Source organism: Urocitellus parryii, chromosome 7 (assembly GCF_045843805.1).
Source record: "Urocitellus parryii isolate mUroPar1 chromosome 7, mUroPar1.hap1, whole genome shotgun sequence".
Lineage (NCBI taxonomy): Eukaryota > Metazoa > Chordata > Mammalia > Rodentia > Sciuridae > Urocitellus > Urocitellus parryii.
This window is the reverse complement of record NC_135537.1, coordinates 134243916-134266224: the sequence shown is the minus strand read 5'-3', so window position 1 is coordinate 134266224 and position 22309 is coordinate 134243916. Positions and strand designations below refer to the sequence as shown.

At 37.4% G+C, this 22309-nt stretch overlaps 1 protein-coding gene, 1 long non-coding RNA gene and 1 other non-coding gene across 3 annotated transcripts in view; 1 reads left to right on the top strand and 2 right to left on the bottom strand.

Annotated features, from left to right (window-relative positions):
* The window catches only part of Ube2g1 (ubiquitin conjugating enzyme E2 G1), a 98478-nt gene that overhangs the window by 74453 nt on the left and 1716 nt on the right, over positions 1-22309 (bottom strand). The gene's annotated exons all lie outside the window — the stretch shown is intronic.
* Positions 314-22238, bottom strand: LOC144255678 (uncharacterized). Its single transcript, XR_013343876.1, has 3 exons — positions 22076-22238; positions 966-1143; positions 314-383 (listed from the first exon to the last, which is right to left on the bottom strand). It is a non-coding gene; the product is annotated as an uncharacterized LOC144255678 (long non-coding RNA).
* Trnav-cac (transfer RNA valine (anticodon CAC)) lies at positions 4499-4571 on the top strand. Its single transcript has one exon. It is a non-coding gene; the product is annotated as a tRNA-Val (tRNA).

Below are 22309 nucleotides of genomic sequence, written 5' to 3'. Positions count from 1 at the left end.
AGTCTCAAAATAAAATATAAAAAGGGCTGGGGATATGGTTCTGTGGTTAAGCGCCTCTGAGTTCAATCTCTGGTAACAAAAACATTAATTATTTTTAAAAAGGAATTTAATGAGGAATTGGATGCTTAAAATATTAGAATATATTAGATATAAGTTAAAGATAGAATTTCCAGTATAAAATACAGAACTGACCCATCAGCAACCTTGGAACTAAAAGTTCAAAAACAGCCCAGCAATCATCAGATTCAGAAAGATGATATCAAGAAGAAATCATGTTGGGCTGGGGATGTGGCTCAAGCGGTAGCACGCTCACCTGGCATGCGTGCTGCCCGGGTTCGATCCTCAGCACCACATACAAACAAAGATGTTGTGTCCGCCGAAAACTAAAAAAAATAAATATTAAAATTCTTTCCTCTCTCTCTCTCTCTCTCTCTCTCTTTAAAAAAAAAAAAAGAAGAAGACGAAGAAATCATGTTGCATGCATGCCTGTCATCCCAGCAACTTAGAAGAAGGATCATAAATTCAAGAGCAGCCTGGACAATTTAGTAAGACCCTGTCTCAAAATAAAATTTTAAAAAGGGCTAAGGACACAGCTCAATGGCAGAGCATTTGCCTAGCACATGTAAAGCCCTGGGTTCAATCCCCAATACCACTAAATAAATAAACAAACGAATACATGACAGAAATGAAGAAGTAAGCACTTTTAGGATTGGTTAGTACAGTGGCCCATGTCTTCATTTTTCCTCTCTAAAGTCTTTAGTGTTGGCTTTTGGATGCTATATAACCCTTACCATGGACCTGCTCTGACTTGCAGATTTAAACACTAGGAGTTATTCATTGTCTCTTATTATAGTTTGTGTGGGTCAAAAATCTGGGAGTGCCTTAGATAGGTGGCTATGGCTCAAGATCTCTCATCCTTTCATTGAGGGCAGACTGAGGCTTCAGTTTGAAGGTAGCTCACTCACATGGCTGGAAAATGGGTGCTGGCTGCTGGCTCCTCTCCACATGGGTCCTCCACAGCTTGAGAGTCTCCACAATATGGTGGCTGGGTTCCTCCACTGGGAGCATCAAATAGGGACCAAGGCAGAAACTGCAACACTTTTCATGACAAAGCCTTCCAGCTCTGCATTCTGCTGCATCCTACTGGTTACACAGACCCATACTGATTTATTATGAGGGGACTACCCAAGGGCATGAATACCAGGAGGCAAAACTCACTGAAGAGCATCTTGTACCACACCCTCCATTCTGAGACTTGCCTTCTCACATGTAAGAAAAGAAGAAAGTATGGTGGCACATGCCTATAATCCCAACTACACAGAAGAATCTCAGGTTCAAGGTCGGCCTGGGCAATTTACTGAGACCCTGTCTCAAAATAAAATTTGAAAAATGATTGGGGACATAACTCAGCAGTACAGCATTTGCCTAGCACATGTAAGCCCCTGGGTTCAATCCCTAGTACTACTGGAAAAAGACTTACATAAATGAAGATAAATGAAGAAGCTATTCATTCCCTATGGTATAAACAAGGTTGTTTGTTTAAGGAATGAGAGACTCAATATTATTCAGATGTCGGACATGGTGACTCACAGGAAGACTGCCAGGGTTGAGGCAAAACTCAGTAACTTAGCGAGACCCTATGTCACTTAGTGAGACCCTGTCTCAAAATAAAAAATAAAAAGGGCTTGGGATGTGGCTAATTGATTAGGCACCCTGGGTTTAATGCCTAGTACACCAAAAAAAGTCAATTTTCCTCACATTAATCTTTATAGTCACTGTAATTCCATTTGAAATCATAGCATGCTTTTTTTGTTGTAGAAAATGACAAACAACTGGCTTGCAAAAACTTTCAAAGACCAAAAAATAAAAAGTGTGAAATTGGAGGATATAATTTCAAGACCTGCTATGCATCAATAATCAAAAAATTGTGATACTCGCCTAAGAGAAGACATATTGATTAATGTAATATAATCATAATGTAATATAATCAGAGTTCCAAAAGAAGACTATACTAGAAGTTGGTGAGCAAGTTTTCAACAAAAGTTCCAAAGTAATTCAACAGGAAAATAACAGTGTTTTCAAGAAATAATGTTGGAACAATATGATTAATCCTTAAAAACATTAAGCTAAGTAAAAGACGCCATATACCAAGAACACATATTGTATTATCTTATTCTGGACATTTATACGAAATATCCCGAAAAGGGACAGACAGTAGATTAATAACTTGTGTCTGGGAATAAAGCTGGTGAATACTAATGTGCAAGAAATTTCCGGTGGGGGGGTGGTAATTAAAAAGAAAGTTGGAAGGCTGTGATAATGACTGCACAATTCTATAAATATACTTTTAAAACACTGAACTAGGGCTGGGATTGTGACTCAGCGGTAGAGTGCTCGCCTAGCATGGGCGGGACCCGGGTTCGATCCTCAGCACCACATAAAAATAAAGGCATTGTGTTGTGTCCATCTACACCTAAAAAATAAATGTTTAAGAAAAAAAAAAAACACTGAACTATATATTTAAAATGAGTGAATTCTATGGTATAAAAATTAAACCTCAATAAAGCTGTCATTTGAAAGAGCATGCATACATAAAACAGCTATAATAAAAAATTAGAATAATTAAAAGTAGATTTAAAAATAAAAAGAGCAGGGCTGGGGATGTGGCTCAAGCAGTAGCGTGCTCGCCTGGCATGCGTGCAGCCAGGGTTCGATCCTCAGCACCACATACAAACAAAGATGTTGTGTCTGCGGAAAACTAAAAAATAAATAAATAAATATTAAAATTCTCTCTCTCTCTCCCTCTCCCTCTTTAAAAAAATAAAAATAAAAAAATAAAAATAAAATAAAATAAAAGAGCATATGTTCTTGGAAATCAGAAAGAGAAATGATTGCCAAAGTGAAAAATTAAATGGGCAATTTAAACAATAGGCATGCCTCAGAACCTAAGAACCAAGTTACTAACCTGAGAAACAAAGTGGAAGAAGGTTCTATAATACATAAAAGACAGAAAAAGTGTACTATGAATAAAAGAGGACAAGAAAAAGGGATTAAAGAATTCAAACATCTGATTGACAGGAGACAAAGGAGGGGATTATGGAGGAAAGGTCCCTCCCTCACCCAAAATAAGACATGTACATACACACATACATAAATGAAAGGCCTTTCTAAGTCAGATAAAGACCTAAGCCCATTCAAAGAGCCCACTGAGAGTTTTAAATGATGAGCAAATAAAATATCATACTTGAAACATAAGGGTAAATTTTAGAACTCCAAGTATACAGAAAATCCTTTGAAACTTCAAAAAATAATTACACAGGAACAAAAACAGACTGATCTGGATCATTTTTCATTCACTGTCTTCTTAGGAGGAATTCTGGATATGGTTCACAAGGGAACAATGACAAAATTCCCAGGGGAAAAGATTTTAAACCCAGAATTCAATCCTCAGAAAACTTAGTAATCAAATGTGGGGAGAAATGCCGTGATGCCACTTGAAATCACAAGAGCATTTTTCAATATACATGGAATCAAAATTAATCAAGGGGGCAGGGGTTGTGGCTCAGTGTTAGAGCACTTGCCTAGCACATGTGAGGCACTGGGTTTGATCCTCAACACCACATAAAAATAAGTAAATAAAATAATGGTATTGTGTCCATATACAAACAAAAATATTTTTTTAAGGGGCTGGAGTTGTGGCTTAGCAGTAGAGTGCTTGCCTAGCATGTGCAAGGCCCTGGGTTCGATCCTTAGCACCACATAAATGTAAATAAATAAAATAAAAGGTATTATGTCCAACTACAACTAAAAAATAAATATTAAAAAAATTTAATAATCAAGCATACACTCTTTCTAAAAAAATCAGAAAGAGGACAACATGAGGTAAAAGAAAAATGGTAGCTGAGTATGAGCCAGAAAAACTAAGAGAAGACAGAGGGGAAGTAAGACTTTGATATTTAAAAACTGTCCAAGAGACTAAGTTCCAATGATGAGAATTTCTCCTCTAGGTCCAAATCACTATTTGGTATTATAATGAACATATTAACACAACCATACAAATGCTGTTTTCTGTGGTGTTGTGTTTTGTTTTGTTTTTGAGACAAAACACAGAAAACTATTTCAGTTATAAAAGAGAATATATTGGGATGGGTTGTGGCTCAGAGGTAGAGCGCTCACCTAGCATGCATGAGGCACTGGGTTCAATCCCCATTGTCACATAAAGTAAAATAAAGACACTGTATCCACCTATAACTAAAAAATTTTAAAAAATAAATAAATAATTAAAGGATATAAACATTATTAACACTGGCAATATAACAATAATATGATTAACAAAATTAGGAAGAAGGGGTTAAGAGTGAGTTAATTTCTTCACCTTAATGAAGGCAAGCATTAGAACAACAATAAATATAAAACAAAAATTAAGAGTAAGTAGTATCATTAAATTCTTCACCTTTCATAGAAGTCAAACTCTCACATTAAGAGTGATCACAGGGCTGGGGATATAGCTCAGTTGGTAGAGTGCTTGCCTCACATGCACAAGGCCCTGGGTTCAATCCCCAGCATCACCAAAAAAAAAAAAAGTGATCATATGCATGAATTATATTATGGAGAATGTGACAGGTAGGGGAGGACTTATTTTTCATTTTATTTTCTTTGGTATAGCTTATATATTTTTTATTTTTTACCATGAACTTATATTATTTTTTATAATTTTATTTTTTTTAAGATTTTTTTTGTTGTTGTTGTTGATGGACCTTTATTTTTTATTTATTTGTATGTGGTACTGAGAATCGAACCCAGTGCCTCAGCATGCTAAGCAAGCGCGTTAGCACTGAGCCACAACCCCGGTCCCTTTATAATTTTAAAAACTGCTTTAATAAAAGAGTGAATTACAGCTTGTAATTCATAACATTCATAACATTATAATACTAGGTGTTTGAAAATAAGGCCCTATGTGCCAATATAGAAAGATGCCTACACTGTGTTAAGGAAAAAAAATCCAGATGAATAGCAATTCATTAAGATGATATTATGTGAGCTAGGCTTAGTGGCCCAGGCCTGTAATCCCAGCAGCTAGGAAGGCTAAGACAGAAGTCTTGATCTAGAGTTCAAAGCCATCCTCAGCAACTCAGCAAGTCCCTGTTTCTAAATTTAAAAAAAAAAAAAAAAAAAAAGGGCTGGGGATGTGGCTCAGTGGTTAGGTGCCCCAGCTTAGTGATTTCTTATCAAGATAAATTTAGACTTTCCATATAATCAGCATTCATACTCCCAGATATTTACCCAAGTGAACTGAAAACAGATTAACCCAAAAACTTGTATAGAAATGTTCACAGAAGCTTTATTCATAATCACTACAAACTGGAAACAGACAAGATGTTCTTTAACATGGAAATGGATAAACAAATTGGTACAATGGAATGTGAACAACAGAAAGTACACAATGGAATATTATTCGGCAATAAACAATAGGCTACCAATTCATGCAACATGGGATGAATTTTAAATCCTTTTTTGCTAGGTCAAAGTAGCCGGCCCTAAACAATTTAGTGAAACCCTATCTCAAAATGGCTCAGTGATTAAGTATCACTGGGTCCCAAAACCAAAAATAAATTCATAAATAAAATAAACCACATGGTTTCATGCAGTGGTCCATGGGTCCCCAAGCCAAAAATAAATACACAAATAAAATAAACCACATGGTTTTGTGCAGTGGTCCATGCCTGTAATCCCAGGTACTCAAAGAGAATGAGGCAGAAGGATCCAAGTTCCATTACAGCCTGGGCACCTTAGAGAGACCCTATTTCAATATAAAAATTAAAATGTCTACACACACACCTGTAATCCAGGCAGCTGAGACTGGAGGATCACTAGTTCAAAGTCTGCCTCAGGCAATGGTGAGGCAATAAGCAACTCAATGTAGACTCTGTAATACAAAATAGGGTTAGGGATGTAGCTCAGTAGCTGAGTGCCCCTGTGTTCAATCCCCAATATTAAAAAAAAAAAAAAAAAATAGGGCTGGGGATGTGGCTCAAGTGGTAGCATGCTCGCCTGGCATGCGTGCAGCCCAGGTTCGATCCTCAGCACCACATACAAACAAAAAGTCCTGGGTGATATTCCTCAGTGGTAGAGTGCCCCTGGCTTCAACCCCTAGTACCAAAAAAATTTTAAAATTTTTCTTAAATAAATAAATCACATGGAATGAAGACTATAACAAATGACTTTACCTGTCTGGGTGATTATTCCTGATCTGAAATGGTTGGGACCAGAAAAAAATGTTTCAGATTTCAGGGTTTTTCTGATTTTAGAATATTTACATAGATTTTGCTGGCTGGGCATCCCTAATCCAAAAATTCAACACCCAAAGTATTTCAGGACATTTCAGTCTATGAGGGATGCTCAAATTGATATTACAAATTATGATAACCTCACTGAAAGGGATGGAAGGGGAAAAAAGCTGACCTAAGGGATTTGGGGAAGCAGTACTTGGACAAGTTAAAAAACAAGGACAAAAACTGCTTTTAAGGACTGGGCATATATATATAGCTCAGTTGGTAGAATGCTTGCCCTGCATGCACACTGTCCTGGGTTCAATCCCCAGCACCACCAAAAACAAAAAACAAAAGAACTGTTTTTAAATAGACTAGGAGATGGTAGCTGGGTTTTCCCCCCACTATCAATAAGAAAGAAAAGGAAAAGGAACATTCTGGGACTTTTTCTATTCAACAAGATAACTTACTGTGAACTTAGGTTTCTCTTAATATATGTTGGCTGGTAGAAACATAGATGTGTGTCTATGTGGAGTAATATTAAATATACAAACCACCTACTTTTCTCCTATAGAGCAGTGATACACCAGTAGAAATGAGTACTCCCAATGCCCAAATTTTGGTTTCTAGATCCCAGTCTTTGACTTAAAGGAACCAGGGCTCCTTGAGCAAGTAGCTGACTCTAGGGCTAAGATAGGAAAAATATAAAATACAAGATAGGTACACCATATCTTACAGAAAATAAGTAAGTGAGCACATGTGTAGCTCAGTGGCCGAGTGCTCCTGGGTTCAATAAAAATAAAAATTATATGATTAATTTTGAATCAATTTGGCAAGACAACAGTACCTACATATTTGGCCATATGCTGTTCTATCCGTTTCTGTGAAGGTATTTTAGATGAGATTAACATTCAAATCTGACTGAGTAAAACAGATGATACTTCTTAATGCCATTGGAACTTATCTACCCCACCAGCTGAAGGCCGTAATGGAAAACACTGCCCTCCCCCTCAAATAAGAGGTAATTTTGTCATGAGGCTGCATTCAGACTAGAACTTCCCAGGGTCTCCAGACTAAATACATAAATCATGGAACTCCATTCTTATAAGAAATCTCTGGGGAGCTGGGATTGTGGCTCAGTGGTAGAATGCTCGCCTAGCATGTGCAGGGCCCTGGGTTCGATCCTCAGCACCACATAAAAATAAATGAATGGAATAAAGGTATTGTGTCCAACTACAAATAAAAAAAGAAACAAAGAAAGAAAATCAATCTCTGGGAAAGTCTGAGTAATATAGATTTTACTCCAAAGAACAAAATAAAATGTACAAGTCCACATGCATAAATAACTGAGTAAAACAAACAAATGGGGTAGGAGAGATAAACCTTCCTTATAGAAGAATTCCAAATATAAGTAGATATTCCCTTCTTCAGGAGGTAAAGCTTAGTCCTTTCCACATGCACATAAGTTGGACTTAATAGCTTATAAAGAAAAGGGTAAGTGCTGGGGCAAGGGCAAGGTGGTTCATGATATAATTCCAGCTACTCTGGAGGCTGAGACAGGAGAACTGCAAGTTCAAGGACAAACTGGGCAATTTATCAAGTCCCGGCCTCAAAATAAAATCTCTTTTTCTTTTCTTTCTTTCTGGTACTGGGGATTGAACCCAGGGGCACTTTACCACTAATCCCCCCCATACTTCAAAATTTTGAAACAGGGTCTTATTAAGTTGCTTAGGAAGTCACTAAATTGCTAAGGCTGGCCTTGAACTTGCAATCCTCCTGCCTCAGCCTCCTTAGTCTACTAGGATTACAGGTGTGCCCCACAGCACCCGGACCAAAAAAAAATCTTTAAGAGCTGAGGATGTAGGGATGTACCTCAAGAGGTAGAATGCTCCTGGGTTAAATTTCCAGTAACAAAAGGGAAAGGGAAAAACAGTAATCTTACAGTAGAGAAACTTGATCAACACTACTGTAAACCAAGTGATCCAGATTTAAAACCCCAGTGCTTTCATGGAAATGAATACTATGTACCACTGTTAAAGGATGAAAAGCACCTCATGTCTATGGTATTCTTCCTGAAAATCCATTACACCAGTCTAATCATGTAGAAAACATTAGACAAGTCAATTTAAGGGAAATTCTACAAAGTGAGACCTAAAAATTAAACAAAATCTGAGAAAGTCTCACAGACCAAGGTGGGCTAGGAAGACATGTCAGACAAATGCAACATGGCATCCTGCAACATAAGAAAGGACATCCAGGTGAAAAATACAGAAATCCAAATAAAGTATGGTTTAGTTAGTAATGATATATCAATCCTGGCTCGTAATTGTGATAACTGTACCACACAAATTTAAAATATGGATGTAGAGTATATAGCAACTCTCTGTACTACTGTGTGGTACAGTTATCACAATTTTTCTATAACTCTAAAACTGCTTTACAATTAAAAATTAAAAAAAACAACCATCACAACAAGGCTGGAGGATGTAGCTCAGTTGTAGAGCACTTATCCAACAATGCACTAGGCTCTAGGTTTAACCCCAGCATCCCCTAAAAAAGAGCCTACCACACAGTTGCTCCCAACAGCTATGTAATATGTTTTAGAGGCTGAAGAGGGCAGCAACACAAAACCCTTCCCCTGCACCACTGCTGCCCCTGCAAGAGTTAAATAAAACCAAACTGGGTAACCGTTTTGTTCTGTTTGTTTCCACCAGGCAAAAATTAAGGGCAAAAGCAGCAGCAAAGGCGTGATCCTAAGGGAGAGAGGCAGAAACAACCAAAGAAGTCACTGAAAATAGTTTTTCCCTGGGGGAACAACTGCACCTTAAATGGTCACAGCAGTTTGAAAAACATTAGCAAACCTAAAGTCCTAGACCTCTATTGAGGACAATATAAATCACCCTATGCATTGCTAAATACAAAGAGAGAGAGAGAGAGAGAGAGAGAGGAGAGAGAGAGAGAGAGAGAGAGAGAGAGAGAGAGAGAGAGAGAGAAATAATCCTCTGCATATATATAGTAAAAGTTATTAAGTAAGACCAGAGTAACATTTTTCTCTACACCAGCCTTGAAACTGATACTTTAATTATAGAATCTTAAAGCCCAGATGATGAGAAATAGACACTCAAAAAAATAAAAGGGCTGGGGATGTGGCTCAGTGGTAGACTGCTCCTGCTCCTGAGTTCAATCTCCAGAGCAAGAAACAAGCAAACAAACAAAAAAGCAAAATTGCTTAATAAGGTAACCTGCATTTGAAATCTGGTTATATCATGTACCTGCTAAATAAACTTGGTGGTGGTAATGGTGGGGACCTCTTGGGCTGAGGTTGCCTGCTGTGCAGGTGCAAAACCCCAGGTTAATTGTAAACACCACACAAACCATCAACGACCATCACCATCATCATAATTTTTAAGAAACTAAGGTTTCTTAAAAAGAATATATAAAATAAATTTTAAAGCCAAGTGTGGTGGCACACACCTACAATCCCAGCAACTCAGAAGGCTGAGACAGAGAAAAATCACAAGTTTGAGGCCAGCCTCAGCAATTTAGTGAGGCCCTAAGCAACTTAGCAAGACCATTTCTTTTTCTTTCTTTCTTTCCTTTTTATTTTTTTTTTTTGTACCAAGGATGGAACTCAGGGGTGCTAGTCACATCCCTATCCCTATTTCGTATTTTATTTAGAGATAGGGTCTCGCTTTTGAGTTGCTTAGCGCCTCGCTTTGCTGAAGTTGGCTTTGAACTCATGATCCCCTGCCTCAGCCTCCTGAGCTGCTGGGATTACCAGCTTAGCAAGAACACTTCGAAATCAAAAATAAAAAGGGCTGGGGGTGTACCTCGGTTGGCTAAGCACCCCTGAGTTCAATCCCCAGTACAAAAAAAAGGTTGGGGATATAGCTCAGTTGGTAGAGTGCTTGTGTTGCACACACAAGGCCCTGAGCTCAATCGCCAGCACCATAAAAAAAAAAAGAGAGAGAGAGAAAATAATTTTTTTTTTAATTGCTATCACTAGAGTTGTGTTCAGACTGTTTTTGTTTGGGGATTTTTTTGTTTTGTTTTGTTTTGTTTTTGGTACGGGGGATTGAACTCAGGGGCACTCGACCACTGAGGCACATCCCCAGCCTTTTGTATTTCATTTACAGACAGGGTCTCACTGAGTTGCTTAGCACCTTGCCATTGCTGAGGTTGGCTTTGAACTCCAGATTCTCCTGTCTCAGCCTCCCAACTCCATGGGGCCAGACTTATTTCTTAGAACTTCATTTACTATTTATATCTGCAACAAACATGGCTGGTTGTCACTCACTATTTACTTTTAATCTGTCAACTTTATCTTTGTTTTATCATGCCAAATGATTCTAATTACAGTTTTCTCTATACTGATAAATGCAAAGATATTTTAAGCATACAACCAACCTAATGCTCTTAAGAGAGCCGAAATACTGATTCTGCTGTTATCCAAGTAGCCTTTTTCCTAAGAATCTTGCCTAATCTCCCCATCCTCTCTCAATATTAATCCCTCCTTCCCAGTGCTACTTTCTATTTTCTGAAAATGCGTGTGCCCAGCAAACTCATCTGTATTTATAATACTGTATTATAACTTTGTTTACATAGTATTGCCAAATGTAGCACTTCAAGAAAGGGATAAGATAACCTTTTATTCCGCCTTTCTCAATGCAGCTGCATTCAGGGATCAATAAAATTAAGTGAATTTTCTATCTCAAATTACAGATTTCTGTTTCAACTCCTATTTCTTCAAAGTGTTAATAATGACAATTATGCCGCTGTTTTTAACTATGAATAATAAGTTTAAAAAAGGAGTTCTCTATTTGAAAAAAATGATAAGCTTCAGTTACAGGTAACAAAAAAACAGGTAAAAGGCATTAACAAGGATGTGGAGAAATTATTATCATTCCTTGTATATTGCTGAAAGGATTTGTAAATTGGTGCACCTCTTATAAAAAACAGTAAGGAAAGTCATTAAAAATTAAATAGGGGCTGGGGATGTGGCTCAGTGGTAGAGTGCTCGACTAGCATGTATGAGACCAGGCCCATAAGGGGGGGGGGGGAGGAAGAGGAAAGGGGGGAGGGAGAAAAAGAAAGAAAGAAAATTAAATGGAAGCCAGGAATGGCAGTGCACACCTATAATCTCAGAAATTTAGGAAGTTGAGGCAGGAGGATCCCAAGTTCAAGGTCAGTCTCAACAACTTAGGGAAGGCCCTAAGAAACTTAGTGAGACTTGTCTCAAAGTAAAAAGGCTGATAATATGGCTCAGTGGTAAAACACCTCTGGGTTCAATCAGTAGTACAAAAAAAAAGAAAAGAAAAAGAGGAAAGGAAGGAAGGAAGGAAGGAAGGAAGGAAGGAAGGAAGGAAGGAAGGAAGGAAGGGAGGGAGGGAGGGAGGGAGGGAGGGAAGGGAGGGAAAGAGAAAGAAAAATGAAAGAATGAAAGAATTAAGAAATTACAAATAGAACTACCCAAAGTAGGTTAATTAATTGTAACAAATACAACATTCTGGTGGAGCATGTTGATAACAGGGAAGGCTATGTATGTGTGGGGCAGGAGGTATAAGGGAAATCTTTCTAGCTCCCGATAAATTTTACTAAGAACCTACAACTGCTCTAAAATTTATTAAAATGAAAATAGAACTACTGTATGATCCAGCAATCCCACTTCTGGGAATATATCCCAAAGAAATCAAAAGCAGGGTCTCCAAGAGATATTTGCACACACATGTTCATAGAAGCATTCACAAGAGCCAAGAGGTGGAAGCAACCCAAATATCCATCCCAGGTGAATGGATAAACCAAATATCATATACTCATAATAAATTACTATTATTTTTTTAAACATTCCTCACTCAGGTTCTATTTATTTGTTTGTTTATTTGTTTGTTTAATATGGAACTGAAGATCGAACCCAGGACATTACATGTGCTAGGCAAGCGCTCTACCACTGAGCCACAATCCCAACCCCTCATAATAGATTATTATTCAATCTTAAAAAGAAAGGAAACCACAGAGCATGGGGGCATATGCCTGTAATCCCAGTGGCTTGGGAGGCTGAGACAGGAGGATGGCGAGTTCAAAGCCAGCCTCAGCAAAAACCAAGGTGCTCAAAAACTCAGTGTAGACCCTGTCTCTAAATAAAATACAAATAATAGGGCTAGGGATGTGGTTCCATGGTCAAGTGCCCCTGAGTTCAATCCCCATACCCCAAAACAAAACATGGATGAACCCTGAGGACATTATGCTAAGTGAAAGGAGCCAGTCACAAATACTGCATGATTCTACCACACAAGGTACCTAAAATAGAAACAAAGAATGAGAGGAATGGAGGGGCGATTTAATGAGCACAGCTTCAGATTTGCACAATGAAAAAATTCTGGAGGTCAGTTTCACACCCATGAATTGACTTAAAATAAAACTGCCTCATTAGCCAGGCACAGTGGTGCACACCTGTAAATCCCAGTGGATGAGAGTCTGAGGCAGGAGGATCCCAAGTTCAAAGCCAACCTCTACAACTTAGGGAGGCCCTAAAAGCAACTTATGAGACCCTGTCTCAAAATAAAATACAAAAAGGGTTGGAGATGTAGCTCAGTGGTTAGACACAATCCCCAGTAGCAAAACAAAACAAAAGAAAACCCTGCACGATTCATAATGGCTGAGATGGTAAATTTTATGTCACTTTTAAACCACAGGAGAAAAAAAGAAAAATGGCTTAGTGCCTCAATAAATTGCTGAGGCTGGTCTCAAACTCGTGATCCTCCTGCCTCAGCCTCCCAAGTCACTGGGATTACAGGTGTGCACCACTGCATCTGGCTCTTCCCATCAGTTTTTTATTGTTGTTTCTTTTGTTTTTGAGGGACTGGATTGAACCCATGGCCTTATGCATGCATGGCAAGCACTCTACCAACTGAGCTCTTTCCCCAGTTCCTCTTCCCATCAGTTTTATTTTTTATTTTTTTTTTTTAAAGAGAGAGTGAGAGAGGAGAGAGAGAGAGAAAGAATTTTTTTAATATTTATTTTTTTTTTTTTAGTTCTCGGCGGACACAACATCTTTGTTGGTATGTGGTGCTGAGGATCGAACCCGGGTCGCACGCATACCAGGCGAGCGCGCTACCGCTTGAGCCACATCCCCAGCCCCCCATCAGTTTTAATTAGACTACTTTTAAAACAAAAGTAGTCTTCCACCTATACAAGGAAACTAGGTAAGAAAAACCCTGAAGTTATCAATGAAGAAATAGTGTGAAATGCATTCTGCTGTTATATACAACTAATTAGAATTTTTTTTTAAAAATTTTAAAAAGAAACTGTATGTAAGGGAGGAAGAATACCCATAACCACATAACTTTTTGTTGTCGTCTTAATCTTTTCTGGAAAATCCAGAGGTTTAACAGCTTGCTGGGGCTCCTTTTCTGATGGTCTATAGAGCACCCCCTGCCAAACACCCACCTGCCTCTCAAGAAAAACTCAAAACTCAAGCACTTAGCTGCTGCCTCTGCCACCTGCAGAGCAGAAGCTGACATAAAGTTGCTGAAGCTGGCTTTGAACTTGAGATCCTCCTGCCACACCCTCCAGAGCAGTTTGGGGTTTAGGCCAGTAGGAACCACCAGGCTGTAATATCTTATTGTTTCAATTTGCATTTCCCTAATGTCTAATGATGTTACATCTTTCCATTTGCTTATTTTCCATCTGTGTGTCCTCATCAGCAAAATGACTATTCATGTCTTTTGCCCATTTTCTAAATGGATGGGGTTTTTTTTTATTGTTGGGTTCAGAGATTTTATGTATTGTAGAAACAACTCTTTGCCAGATATGTTCTTCCAACCTGTAACTTGTCTTTTCATCCTTTTAATGGGGTCTTCCACAGAATAAATGTTTTTAATTTTGATAATGTCCAGCTTATCAGTATTTCCTTTTATGGATCACACTTTGAGAGTCAGTCATGTCTAAAAACTCTTCACCTAGAGAAGGCTTTGTCTTTAAATAGAAACCCTAGTAAGTATGTCTTACATAAGAAAATGATAATGCAATTAAAGTGTATGCACATTCAAAAGCAAATCAAAACATTTTCTCCTCAAATAAATGGCATTTTTTAAAATGTTTAAACTTTTTAAACTGTTATTTAAAAGCAAGCTTGCTTTATAAGAATAAAGTAAGCAGGGCATAGTAGTACGTGCCTGTTAATCCCAGCAACTCCCAAAGCTGAGGCAGGAGAATCAGAAGTTCCAGGGCAGCCCCAGTGAGACCCTTGCCTTAGTGAGACCCTATCTCAAAAAATAAAAAGGGATGAGGTGTGGCTCTTTGATAAAGTACCCATGGGTTCACTTCCCAGTAACCCCACCTCCCCTATCCCACAGAAGAGTAAAGCAAAAACAATTGCCAGGTAAAAGTTTAAATGAATTATTTGTCACTCATACTTTGAAACATATCTTTAACCAATAGAAGGGTAGGTAAGTAAAGCTAAGAAAAGCAGAGAAAGAGCAGTATTAAGTTTTTCTAAGTTTTAGAAATGGATATAAAATGTAAAAAAAAAAAATTCCATTACAAAAACTATCTTTTCACAAATTTTAGAGGACATAACTTCATAAAGAAAGGTCTACATCTCTACAACAACGGCAAATTATAATTTTTTTCCAGAAGTTTCTCTTAAGGCCAGAATCTATCAATGAAACAAGCACTTACAAAAACTCCTGGTTTGTTCAAATGAGTCTATCCTACAACAGGGAAAAGTTGAAATTGCTATATTTTAACAATTAAATATTTTATTTTCTAAAAATGCATTTTATTCTTTTTTTGTTTTTCCTGGCAGTGTTGAGGATTTAACCTAGGGCCTCCCGCATACTAGGCAAGTCCTATACCCAGAACCACACCCCAGGCCTTTTTATATTTTTATTTTGAGGCTGGGTTTTGCTAAATTGTCCAGTCTGGCCTCAAACTTGTGATCCTTCTGCATCAGCCTTCTAAGTAGCAGGGATTAAAGGTATTGTATCCACAACCAACCTTGTTTTATTCTTCCCTTTTTTTTACCAGGGATTGAACCCCGGGGGTGCTTAACCTCTGGAGCTGCTAGGATTACAGAAGAGTTCTTCCATGTCCAGCCTCATTTTATTCTTTATTCAGTCATTTATGTGTTAGTACAAATAATTCATGCTCATTACAAAATTTGAAAATGTTTCCTCTTTCTCATTTGTAGTTTTCTATATCTGAAATGCAATTAAATTTTTATATGACTACACTATGTTTACCTTGTCAAGATTACTTCCAAAAGCACATACGTTCTCTGAAAAGTTATTTTCTAAAAACCAATGAAAAATGATATCAGAAGAACCCTTGGAGGTTCTGATATCTAAATTCTAACAAAAATCTAAATTCTAACAAAAGTATTATAATAAGTTAGAAATGCCAAAATATTCATCCTAAATTGATCTGATTACATTAAAATAAAAAGAGCACTTGATATTTTACTTGTTTGAAACAAGGACTCACCCACACGAGTTTACCTACCAGAAGATGGCATACCCTCCCTGCCACAGCACAGTTTTACTAAGAACAAAATAATACAAAGAATTGAAATTCATCTTGAAAGTGCAGTCGCTCTTCACCTGCAAAATGGAAGTCAAAGGATTCAGGGTAGAGTGTCTGCTCAGCCTGATGGGTTCAATACTCAATACCTAAAAAAGGGGGGGCGGGGTCAAAATGATGCTGTGGTACACATTTGTAATCCCAGCTACTCAAGAGATGGAGGCACAGTAGTATCCCAAGTTTGAGGCCATCCTAGGCAGATACTGTCTCAAAATAAAAAATTAGGCTGGGCACAGTGGCACACACCTGTAATCTCAGTAGCTCAGGAGGCTGAAGCAGGAGGATCGTGAGTTCAAAGCCAGCCTCAGCAAAAACAAGGTGCTAAGTTACTTAGATGCTAAGTAACTCAGTGAGACCCTGTCTCTAAATAAAATACAAAACAGGGCTGTGGATGTGGCTCAGTGGTTGAGTGCTCCTGGGTTCAATCCCCAGTACCAAATAAATTAAAATAAATAATAAAATGGGCTGGGGTATAGAGCAATGGTAGAACACCCCTGAGTTCAACTAGGACCACAAAAAAAAAAAAAAGCAACAACAGTCAACAATGCAGGAGTGATTGCTGGGTTATCAGACTTTCCACACTAAACATCTCTAATAATAAACAAGGCATTTAATTTCACATTTGTATGTAGAAGTATCACAAAATATCTGTACTAAAGTAAACTGTACAATAAAACTATATGCTTTGGTACCACTTTATATAAACATAGGAGTGTACTAATACACTGATAAAAACTTACAAATTGTAGAGTTCAGTTCAACATTTAAATATATTCAACAGAGCTAGGGCTAGGGCTGAGCCATAGTGCACTTGCCTGGCATGTGTGAGACACTGGGTTTGACTCTCAGCACCACATATAAATAAGTAAAATAAAGGTCTATCAACAACTAAAAAATATATTTAAAATAAATAAATGTATATATTCAACATTTTAAAAAATAAATATATATATTCAACAGTATTTTAGATTTAGAAAGTGTGGTTGTTGGGGCTGGGGATGTGGCTCAAGCGGTAGCGCGCTCGCCTGGCATGCGTGCAGTCCGGGTTCGATCCTCAGCACCACATACAAACAAAGATGTTGTGTCCGCCGAAAACTAAAAAATAAATATTAAAAAAATTCTTTCTCTTTCTCTCTCTCTCTCTCTCTTTAAAAAAAAAAAAAAGAAAGAAAGTGTGGTTGTCCAAAACAAAGATTAATATAAAAAGTATGCTTCATTTGAAGTATTTTATTTAGGGAAAGTTAAACCACCACATTATTATTTTTTTAAGTTGTTGATGGACCTTTATTTTTTATTTAATTATATGAGATGCTGAGAATCAAACCCAGTGCCTCACACATGCGAGGCAAGTGCTGTACCACTGAGCCATAACCCCAACTCCAAACCACCAATTATTAAAAACTAAATTTCATTATATTAGCAAAGCTATTCACTAAATGACAAATTATTTACTTAGTCATTTACTTCTTAATGTTAAAGAAAATTTTTTTTATTCACTAAAAAGTTGCCAGGTGCAGTGACAAACACCTATAATCCCAGCAACTTGGGTGGCTGAGACAGGAGGGTCACCACATTGGAGGCCAGTCTCAGCACCTTAGTGAGGCCCTCAGCAACTTAGTGGGATCCTGTCCCAAAACAAAAAAATAAAAAAGGGTTAGGAATGCAGTTCGATGGCAAAACACCTCTGGGTTCAAATAAAAATATTCACTAAAAAGTTAAGGCTTTTTTAGATTCTATAACAACACAATAATTGAATAATTCCTTGATGTTCCTTCAACTTCAGGAAATGTAAACTATACAATACCACTCCCAATGAAAATGTTTGCTTGATTTATGCTTTTCTGTGACACTGTATTCAGTACAACATGCAGTATCTGCATTATTTCTGTATTACTGTTAATGATTTCTGGATATAAAAAGTACTAACTTCTGTTAAGTAACTAGTAATTTGATGCAATGTAAATTTACTTGTAGGATTCCTTCCATTTCTAAATATGTGGATTATCAACTTCTTCTAATTTTTTTTTTTGGGGGGGGGGGTTGTGCTGGGGATTGAACCCAGGGCCTTGTGCATGCAAGGCAAGCAATCTACCAACTGAGCTATATATATATATCCCCAGGCCAACTTTTAATATTATAACCCTATCACACATAATATTCTTCTACTTCATAGAGTAATAATCAATTACTCTATTCTGCTTAGCTAAGATTGTTATTGTTATATAGTCTAGAAAGGCCAATAAGAAATATTAAATCTTTCTAACCCCTCCATTCTTTGAATGGCCTATGAATTGCAGAGCTGCTGATGAAACCACATAACACAAAACTTGAAACTGGGGTCCCTTGTAGGTGATCCTCCAAGGGAGAAAACAGGGCACCTTACAGTGCGACTCATACCACCAGCTTAACATTCACCCCCAAGTGCTACTTTAAAAACTGGATTCCAGCCGGGTGCTGTTGCACACATCTGTAATCCCAGTAGCTCAGGAGGCTAAGGCAGGAGGATCAAGAGTTCAAAGCCAGCCTAAGGAATGATGAGGCACTAAGGAACTCAGTAAGACTCTATCTCTAAATAAAATACAAAATAGGGCTGGGGTTGTGGCTCAGTAGTTGAGTGTCCCTAAATTCAATCCCGGTACCACCCCCCACTCCCAAAATTGATTCCAGTCAAGTACTATGGTAAATGTCTACAAACCAAACACTGTCTCAAAATAAAAAAGGCTGGGGATGCAGTTTAGTGATGAAGCACCCTGATTCAATCCCCAGTACTAAGTGGGGAAAAAACCTGGATTCTAAGGCCTCATTAAGACATACATAGTGATAATATTTGGAGATGAGGCCAGGAATCTATTTTCTACAGACTTCTCAAGTAATTCTATTGTATACCAAGTCTGAAAAACACTTCATCACAACCTGCTTACATAGGTGGCCAGGAAACTGCAGATCTTGAAATTTTCCAGATTACTTTCAAATGTACAACCAAGATTTCTACTGTAAAAGAAGCCAAATTATTTTACTATTAATGCATAAAGGAATTCTTCCTAGTTCTAGAATGTCTATGAAAATATGGAATGCCTATGTATGCCTACAAAAACATAACTAATGAAAATCTTATTTTTTTTTTTTTTTTTTTTTTTAGAGAGAGAGAGAGAGAGAGAGAGAGAGAATTTTTAATATTTATTTTCTAGTTCTCGGCGGACACAACATCTTTGTTGGTATGTGGTGCTAAGGATCGAACCCGGGCGGCACGCATGCGAGGCGAGCGCGCTACCGCTTGAGCCACATCCCCAGCCCCTGAAAATCTTAAAAAAAAAAAAAAAAAAAAAAAAGCTTAAAAAAGGGTCTTCTTATTTCTTAAAACTGTTCTTCATAATAAAATTTAGTATGGTCAATGTAGGAAACGAGCTGAACTAACCCCAAATTTCTTCTCCATTAAATGTCAACATCAAAAAAAGCTTGGTGCTACCTTCCTTCAGTCTATGACACAAATTCTGATTCTGCAGAATGTTGACTTTAAGTTGACAATGACTAATATATATCTTTTACCTTAAAACTCTCAGGCTAGGAGTGTACCCTCAGCACTAGAATTCTTGTCTAGCTTGTGCAAGGCCCTGGGTCCAATCCAAACACCACAAACACAAAAACACTCATGAATTTAATGTGTATTATTCTGTACAATAATTTTATTAAGATGAGAAAACCAATTTGCCTAGTTACTGGATAAATTAGTTTAAAATAACCTTTTAAAATCTTATTTCATGATTGTCTCAGTTATTACTTCCTTACAAGCAATATACAAAATTAAAAAACAACTCTAAAAACAGTCTCTAAAATAAGGTCTTCGTTCTAGCAACACCACTAACAGTACCTGTGACCTTAGGCAAATTATTTAACCTCTCTAAACCTCTATTTCCTTTTGGGGGGATTAAATGAGATAATACATGTTAAGGATTCAGTACTTGGTTTATGTCAGTCCTCAGTAAACATTAGTCCATATATATGTATATAGGAACCTCTCTGGGAGACACACAAGTGTCAATGATGGTACCTTCCATAAAAAAAAAAAAAAGGGGAGAAAAGACTATATATTTTTGAATTCTGTATTTTAACTAGTGCTTATAAATTAATTTTTTAAAAGAACTTTTTTAAAATTGAGCTCCTGTGCTGAGGAATTTCTTAGTGTTTAACTTATTGCATTGCAAAAGTTGAACTGCCATTACTGAATTTGCAAAGGAGTAAGTCATAATCTAATAATACCACAAAGAAATATACAACCTATCTTATTTCATGAATCTGTTTTCTTACTTGTTTTACAATTGCCATAATGGCCTTCACTAAAATAATACCTGAACCCACTGGTTCTCAATATGGGATGATTTTTGGAGATACTTGGCAATAGAGACATTTCTGTTTTCACAACTGGGAATATACTACTGGCATCTAGTGGGTAGACACCAGGAACACTGCTAAACAACCTATAATTCACAGCGTAGGCCCCCACAACAATAATCAGCCCAAAATATCATTGGTACTAAACTTGAAAAAACCCTGCAAACCCAAGTAAACCATTTTGCTTGATTCTGAAAGTAACCAAATCTTCATTACAATGACAACACGTCTGATAATTTCTCTCAGGTAATGAACTAAAATCCTTACCACTGGCAGACTAAAGGCAAAATAAAGAAGTCACTGTTGACGGCTCATGTTGAAAGTTTCTGAAACTCTACTTCTGGAAGGGTTTACAGGTTTATGTTTTCCACTTAATTAAATACACTTCAAGATTTTTAAAGCACTTATCATCAAACCTTTCAAAAGTTCACTATAAGTAATTTCAAGAGATTATAGTTTTTTGAGGCTGGGGATGTGGCTCAAGCGGTAGCGCGCTTGCCTGGCATGCGTGCGGCCCGGGGTTGGATCCTCAACACCACATACAAAACAAAGATGTTGTGTCTGCGGAAAACTAAAAAAATAAATAAAAATTAAAAAGAGATTTAGTTTTTTTAATTCTTTCCTGTTTTCAAGTGATATTTGAAGAAATATAAATAGACCTATTCCAGTCTACATGCTACTAAAGTAAAACAAGGGTTTTATTTTAAATAGTTATCAAGTCTTTCAAAATAAACTTGATGTTTCTAATTCCAATTACACTGCTTTGACCTTCTGTTCCATACATTAACATCCTTCAAAAATTTAAGAAAATATTAAGGGCTGGGGATATAGCTCAGTTGGCAAAGTGCTTGCCATGCATGCACAAGGCCCTGGGTTCAACACTCAGCACCACCAAAAAAAAAAAAAAAAAAAAATAGTTCTGATTAAGAAAGCAAGAAAAGTTAATTAGAGTTAGGTAACTTTACAATGAGGCTTGAAAAATTACAAAGTAAATCATTCTTTCCTCTACATTAAAGTATTTTTTAGTGTGCCCTATCAGAAAATCAACCATTCATAAAGAGCACTTTGAGAAATGTTTTATCAATATTTGAAATATTGTTTTAAAAAAAAGAATGCAAAACTAAAGCAAGTTTTCACTAAAAATCTGCAACTGGTTCACAAATAGCAAAGTTCTGACATACTGCTACTGCTAACACTGCTATTAGTCATATTTTACTTTCTTAGTAACTGTGAAACTTCTTTTGCACCTTTTAAAATGTATATCTTTTCCATTATGTAAGAGTTGAGCTTACTCAGGAAGTTGAAGCAGGAGATTACAAGTTCAAGACCATCCTCCCAACTTAGGAGACCCCCCAACCACCACACCTCGGGCTCAAAAAAAAGTCTGGGATCTTAGCTCAGTGGTAAAGAGTTCCTGGGTTCAATCCCTGGGGGGGGGGTACTGCTTTAATATTTAGTATTTATTTATATTCAGTAGTTCACCATATTAAAAAACTTATCCTGATTAAATAATTCTTAGGAAGACAAAAGAAAACCTTCATTCTTTTCTTAAAAAAAAAAAAAGACATAAAAAGGGCTGTTTGCAAATACAAGGTGCAAGAAAGTTGCTCTACTTCTACTGCTGCTTTTCTAACACACTATTCCTGGTGGGTATAGTATCATTAGAACTTTTCCACTCACTTCAAGCCACTCCCCCTGACCATCTATAACTTTAATACTAGTCCAAACCTGCTTGCTCATGGTCTAATAATAAACTTAATTATACAATCTGTAACAGCCCCCGACAACCTTTTCCTTAAGAAGCCACAAAGGTGATTTAACTAACACCTCAAACTCACAATCCATTTCAAAGACAGATTTCTTCATTGCAGCCTTAAGTTTCTGCATCCAGGGTTAAGGGAGTCTGGCTGCAGGATGAGGGGGAAGATCGCCTGAATCCGGACTGACATTTACGGGGCGTTGGACAGCAGGGGTAACTGCTGGTTCATCTCTCTTTAAATCTGGCAGCACGTGGGGCGGCATTGTGAAGCCACCAACCCGCCACCCCCCTTTCACTCCGCACACGTAGGCCT